The sequence below is a fragment of the Pleurodeles waltl genome, chromosome 12 (genome assembly GCF_031143425.1).
Source record: "Pleurodeles waltl isolate 20211129_DDA chromosome 12, aPleWal1.hap1.20221129, whole genome shotgun sequence".
Taxonomy (NCBI): domain Eukaryota; kingdom Metazoa; phylum Chordata; class Amphibia; order Caudata; family Salamandridae; genus Pleurodeles; species Pleurodeles waltl.
Window position 1 is genome coordinate 593,091,744 of NC_090451.1, and position 7,074 is coordinate 593,098,817.

Here is a 7,074-nt window from a genome sequence, read left to right on the forward strand (position 1 = left end):
ACCTTAAGACAAGAAGAAGGAAGAAGGACTGCTTAGCTGACCCCTCAGAATTGAAACCCTCCAAATGGACTCCAGAACTACGCCGGATCCGTGAGTCCTGCCCACTCTGCACCCAACGCCCACTGCCAGAGTCCAGGTGGCCTACCAGTCCAGAGCAGATTCCCATGCCATTCTGACCTTGTGTCCACCCTGGGTTGACCCTTCCTGGCCAGCATGACGATGCCTGCAGCCCAAATCCAGAGGACCCACTGACCACAAGAGAACCGGAGGAAGATTTCTGATGCCTAAAGATACCCCTGTACCCACAACCCCCTGGCTTTTGGGAATCCGACCACCAGTCCAGCAATGTTCAGCAGGCAGCCCTTCTCTTTGTCCAGTCTGTGGTTTCCCAGAACCGACCCCCTGGACACAGCCTGCAGCACCTTTGTGACCCTGGGATCCCCCTCTTGAAAAGCTTTGGGAGTCTGACGCTGTGTATGCACCCTGCACCCAACCACCCCTGTGCCGCTGAGGGTGTGTGTTTGGTGCTGACCTGTTACCCTCCCAGTGCTCGCTTAAACCCCCCCAGGTCTGCCCTCCGAAGTCGCAGGTATTTACCCGGTAGCAGATCTGTTTTTCCGAGTTCCCCCAGTCTCCATAGGATCCCATTTTAAATCTGGCCTGTGTTGCTAGTGGTGTATGTTTGGGGTCATCTTGAACCTTCACCAGTGGACATCCTAACCCCTGGAGACTGGAACTGTAAGTCGAGTACTTACCGTAAAACTGCATTAACACTTTATCCCCCAGGACTGTGTTGAAAATTGCAGTGTGTCAACTTTTTAAAGTGAAAAGTGTTACCTGCCTGTAAACTGTTTTCCTTGTCAAATCTAAACAAAGTGCTGTTGATAAATATGCTTGATACTTATTTGCTAATGTACTTACCTGCAACAAGATCCTTTTGGTACTAGAAGTAAAGTAACAAACTATATTTTTCCAATATAAGTATGTTGGCCTGGAGTTAGTCATTGAGTGTGTGCCTCATTTATTGACTGTGTGTGTGCAACAAATGCTTTCTACTTCCCTCTGACAAGCCTAACTGCTCAACCACACCAACACAAAAGAGAGCACTTCTTTTTTCTACTCTAGCCTCTGTTAAGCCTCTAGGAAAGCCCTGGACTATGTACACACTATGGCCATGTTAATACTTTTTAGCGCCTCATTTGCGTAATTTTTTATGCAAAAGCAGTGCAAACTTAAAAAATACAATTGTATTTTGTAAATTTGTGCCGCTTTTGCGTCAAAAAGCGGTGCAAATGCAGCGCCAAAAAAGTATAAATATGGGCGTATATCTTACTTTGAAATAGTATATACAGAGTCAGGGGCCAGATGTAGCAAAAAGCAAAATTGCGACTTGCAATTTGCGAGTCCATCCGACTCGCAAATTGCAAGTCGCAATTTGCTATGCAGTACGGTGTCTCAGACACCGACTGCGACTCGCAATGGGGTCGCAATGACCCACCTCATGAATATTCATGAGGTGGGTCGCAAATTGCGGCCCCATTTCGAGTATAGGCACTCGCTAACATGGAGGCCTGCTGACGTCAGCAGACCTCCATGTTCGTGACCTGCTTTTAAATAAAGCAGTTTTTTTTTTTTTTAAGTGTAGCCCGTTTTCCTTACTGGAAAACGAGCTGCACTTAAAAAAATACGAAACCTTTAGTTTCGGTATTTTTTCAGGGCAGGGAGTGGTCCCTTGGACCACTCCCTGCCCTGAAAAAATATTTTTGGGTCCAGTCACAAACTGGAAGGGGTCCCATGGGGACCCCTTCCAATTTGGGAGTGGGTTACCATCCACTTGAAGTGGATGGTAACTGCGATGCCATTTGCGACCGCGTACGCGGTCGCAAATGGTATTGCATCCCACAGCGACTCGCAAATAGGAAGGGAACACCCCTTCCTATTTGCGAGTCGGAAATGCATATTGCGAGTCGGTAACGACTCGCAATATGCATTTCTGCATGGCAAACCCACGTTTGCGACTCGCAAACGGCGATTTTCGCCGTTTGCGACTCGCAAACGGTTTGCTACATCTGGCCCCAGATTCCTACACTCACCTTCTGGGACATGTCTACTCAAGGCATCCATAAGTTGTACATATTTACATCTTTCGGAGTCTGACAAGTCGTATTGCTGACTCAGGTCAGAGAACTTTATTAAAGATTTTCCTTTCCAAATGTCACCTAGATGCTCAATGCCTATCAGTGCCCATTTACGAAAGCCATCAAGACTCCTCACTTCTCAGAGCTGGTTGATGTGCCATAGAGAGGTCAAATTCGTCAGCTCCCCCCTCCCAACTTAACTATGCTGTAGCTTCCCTCCAGGCTCTAACTGTTGTCTATGTGTGAGTCGGTAGGGTCCATACTCTTTGGCTGTTGTGTAAAGATCCACCACAACAATTGTAGGTAAAATCCAACGTTATTTTCCGTCATGTCACCACCAGCTTCTCTGTCCCTGTTCCTTCTTCTAAACCTCTTTTTCTTCATAACAATACATTCTAATTCCCCTGTTCTAAGTTCTAACTTACATAGTGTCGGAAAGTGCCCTTTTGGCATGGTGACCCCCCCCAACTTTTTGCCTGATATTCATATTGAATTGACTGAGAGTGTGCTGGGATCCTGCTAACCAGGCCCCAGCACCAGTGTTCTTTCCCAAAAACTGTACCATTATTTCCCACAATTGGCACATCCCTGGCACACAGTTAAGTCCCTTGTAAAAGATACCCATGGTACCAAGGGTCCTGTGGCCAGGGAAGGTCCCCAAAGCCTGCAGCGTGTATTATGCCACCCAGGGGGACCCTCCCAAGCCCATGCACACTACCTTCGCAGCTTGTGTGTGCTGGTGGGGAGAAGAATACAAAATCAACATGGCACCCCTCTCAGGGTACCATGCCCACAAACCAATGCCTGAGGCATAGGTGGGTCACCCCTCTAGCAGGTCTAACAGCCCTAAGGCAGGGTGAACTATACCACAGGTGAGGGCATAGCTGCATGAGCAATATGCCTCTACAGTGTCCAAGTCCATTCTTAGACATTGTAAGTGCAGTTTGGCCTTATAAAGTACATGGGCTGGGAGTTTGTCACTACGACTCAACAGCTCCATGATGACTCCACTGAAGCCCGAGAAGTTTAGCATCAACCTTCTCAGCACAATAAACCACACTGATGCCAGTGTTGGATTTATTAAAAAATGCACCCAGAGGGCATCTTAGAGATGCCCCCTGTATTTTAACCAAACTTCTAGCGCAGGACTGACCGGTCTGTGCCAGCCTTCCACTTCCAGGTGAGTTTCTGACCACATGAGAACCTTTGTGCTCTCTGTGGCCAGGAACAAAGCCTTCACTGGGTGGAGGTGCTTCACATCTCCCTTCTGCAGTGACTGTAACACCTTGAGGTGAGCCTTAAAGGCTCAGGCCTCTTGTTACAGTGCCCCAGTGCACACTAGCTAGTGGAGATGCCCTCCCCCCCTGACAAAGGCCCACTTTTGGCAGCAAGTCTGGTGGGAAAATTAGGGAAAACAAGGAGGAGTGACCTCTTCGGCTAGGACCATGCCTAAGGTATCCAGAGCTGAAGTGAGCATCTCCTTACAAAATCCTCCAGCTTGGTTTGGAGGACAGGGACCAATTGGGTTAGGTCTGTGTCCCACTCCGCAAAGGGAGTGGACACCAGAAGGGCGTAGTCACCCTCAGGGACAGAAGCTATTGGCTGCTGCCCTCTGACCCCTGTAACACCCCTAAATCTAGGTTTAAGGGCTCCCCTGAACCTCGCTCGTCAGATTCCTGGTGACCTCAAGTAGAAGACAAGAAGAAAGAAGAAGGACTGCTAAGCTGATACCCAGCAGGGAAAAACTGAAGACACCAACTGACTTAGCCCCAGCCCTACAAGCTGGCCTCTAGCTTATGAAGCCCTGCTACAGGAAGGCGACGCATCCTGCAGAACCAGAAACCTCTTAAAAGCCTCAAGAGGACTGCCTTCACCATAGAGGATGCAGATCTCCCATGGACAGAGGCCCAGTCCATAAAGAAACTCCAGAACCAACCTGGATCCGCAAGTCCTGCCCACTCTGCACTTGACGCACATGGCCCGTGTCCAGGTGGCCCAACCAACTAGAGCTGGCCCCAGGCGATTCAGACCTGGTGTCCACCCTGGGTTGAACCCTCCTGTGCAAACGACAATGCCTGCAGCCTAAATCCAGAGGACCCCCCCCGATCGCGGGAGAACCAGACGAAGATTCCCGACGCCCAAAGGTACCTCTACACCCGCAGCCGCCTGGCCTTGGGGAATCTGACCACCAGTCCAGCAACATCCAGAAGGTGGCCCTCTTCCTTCTCCAGCCTGTGGTTTTCCGAAAACGACCCCCTGGACTTAGGCTACAGCATCTTTGTGACCCCTGGGGTCCCCCTATTGGAAAGCATTGGGAACCCAACGCTGTGTTTGCACCCTGCACCCGGCTGCCCCTGTGCCACTGAGGGTGTGTGTTTGGTGCTGACCTGTGGCCGCCCCTCCTCTGGTGCTCACCTAACCCCCCCGGCCTGTCCTCCGAAGACACAGGTACTTACTTGCAAGCAGGCCTGATTATGAGTGCCCCCAGCCTCCAAAGGACTCCATTTTAAAACTTGCATCATCTTTGACCTCTGCACCCAGCCGGCCCATGTTGCTGGTGATGGATGTTTGGGGTTAACTTGGACCCCAACCTGTGGGTATCCTAACCCCAGGAGATTGGAACTGTAAGTCTTGTACTTACCTTGAAACTGTGCTAACTTTCCTTCACCCCCAAAAACTGGGTTTGAAAATTGCACTGTCAACTTTTAAGACAGAATATTTGCCTTTTTTCTCGAAAACCTTTTAACTTGCAAATTGCAACAAAGTGGTGTTGATACATATGGCTGATACTTACTTACATATGTACTTACCTGCAAACTGAATCTTGTGGTTCTAAAAATAAAGGAACAAAATATATTTGTACTATACAAAAACAATTGCCCTGAAGTTAGTCATTGAGTGCATACTCCATTTATTGCCTGTGTGTGTGTATCACAAATGCTTTGCACTACCCTCTGATAAGCCTAACTGCTCAACCAAACTACCACAAAAGAGAGCACTAGTAGTAACTACTTTAGCCTCTGTTAAGCATCTGGGAAATCCCTAGACTCTGTGCACTATGTCTCATTTTGATATAGTATGTACAGGGCCAGTTCCCTACACATAGCTAACATTCCATAAACTCTACAGAGCTATAAAGAATGACTTCATGTCCTGGGTGGTTCATTGTGTCTCTATCCACTCTATAGACTGGTTCAGTCTGTTGTGAAAAAACCCAGTCGTTGATTGATATTAGTTATATTGCCCAATAGTATTTTCGGATGTCCGGCACTGCTAGACCTCCCTGGTGTATCCACCTTTGTAATTTGTTTAATGCTATTCTTTGGGTGTTGCCATCCCATAGAAATAAACAGACTTCTTGTTCTATTTTCTGAAAGATTTCGATCGGAATTTTAAATGGAGTATTTTGCTAGGTATATAAAAGGTGTGCAAGTCATCATTCTGTATAAGGACGCTCTATCCGCCACTGATAGGGGGACTTTTCGCCAATGTGCTACGTTGGTGCCTAGCCTAGTAATTTGGGAATGTATTTTTCTATTTAGGAATTTTTGTATGTCTCGTAGATTCCCAAACATTTGAATCCCTCATGCTGTACTGGTACCGATTTGGACCAATTTATCCGATAGCCAGAGTAATTTCCAAACCTATAAAATATCTGAATTACTCTGTTGATGGGTTTGCGCGGTTTAGAGACATACACCAAGGCATCATCACCACATAGAGATATGCGTTCCTCCCTACTGTCCCCAATGTGAGACCTTTTGGGCTAGTGTCCGTCACTCCCTCCTGCGTGGCCACTGCTGCTGCTTGTGCTTGTCTCCTCACACAGCCTGCTGGCTCTGTGTTAGAGGCCTGCCATTTATGTCTGTCTGTTTTCTGTCTTTACACTTTTCTCCTCTTTTGTTGGTTTTACTACTGTTTTTCTCCTGTTTGTTACCTCTATCTCTCTTTTAATATTTCTTTCTCCCTTTTGCACTCTCCTGTGCTTCCCTCCATGGCGCTGCTGCCCACGGCCCGCCCTTGTAGCGCTTCCTACTTTTCGCCCTCCCGCCACCTAGTTGACCAATCCCTCCCCTTCTTAAGAGTGGCCGCACCAAAGTCAAGCCCATCTGTGCCCTTCCGTGCCTGGACTGTGCCCAGCGCCACGGACACTGGATCTCGCACCACCCACCGATAGGACGACAGGACCCTCCACGCACTGAACCCTGGACGTTGGAGCACCTGCCATCCTGCCTCTCCCAAGGACACCCACGGACCATTCTCCTGCTGCCACTGCCATCTCACTCTCTCCGCACACCAAACGCCAGACCTCACGGAGCCGTCTCCAGACTACCTCAAATACATCCTCCTCAACGTCCGCTCCCTGCACAAACACACCATTGGGATTTGGGACCTGATAGACACCACCCGCCCAGACATCACTTTCCTCACAGAGACATGGACCAACAACTCATCCTGTTGCGTAGTCATTTTAGTTATAGCTCCATGCACGTTATTTTAACACACTGGGCTGCTGTGCACTTTAACCTAGATATATTTTATTAGGCTTTGCATTGTTATTTTTACAATAACCATTTTACGGTCTTGTTTTATTTTCACCTATGTAACTTTTTTGCTTACCCCAGCACTGTGTTCTCAAACAAGACATTCTTGATCACCCTGTGCTTCATTCAAGGCTACAGTTTGGTACATTGCCGGTGAACGTGGTAGAAGTTTAGTCTCCAACATTCGTCGAAAATACACATCCTTACGTAGGGACATTTTCTTAGAACATCAGCTGTGTTATTATAAAAACACTTCCTAGTCTCATTATACGTTAAGAGAGAGATACCAGCCAGGGAACCAACACTGTATGCTGATTGCTGAGTACTTTGCTACAGATACTAACACAGACTACAGGCCTTTGCTCAGGTATGAGGGTTGATGTCTCCCCGGG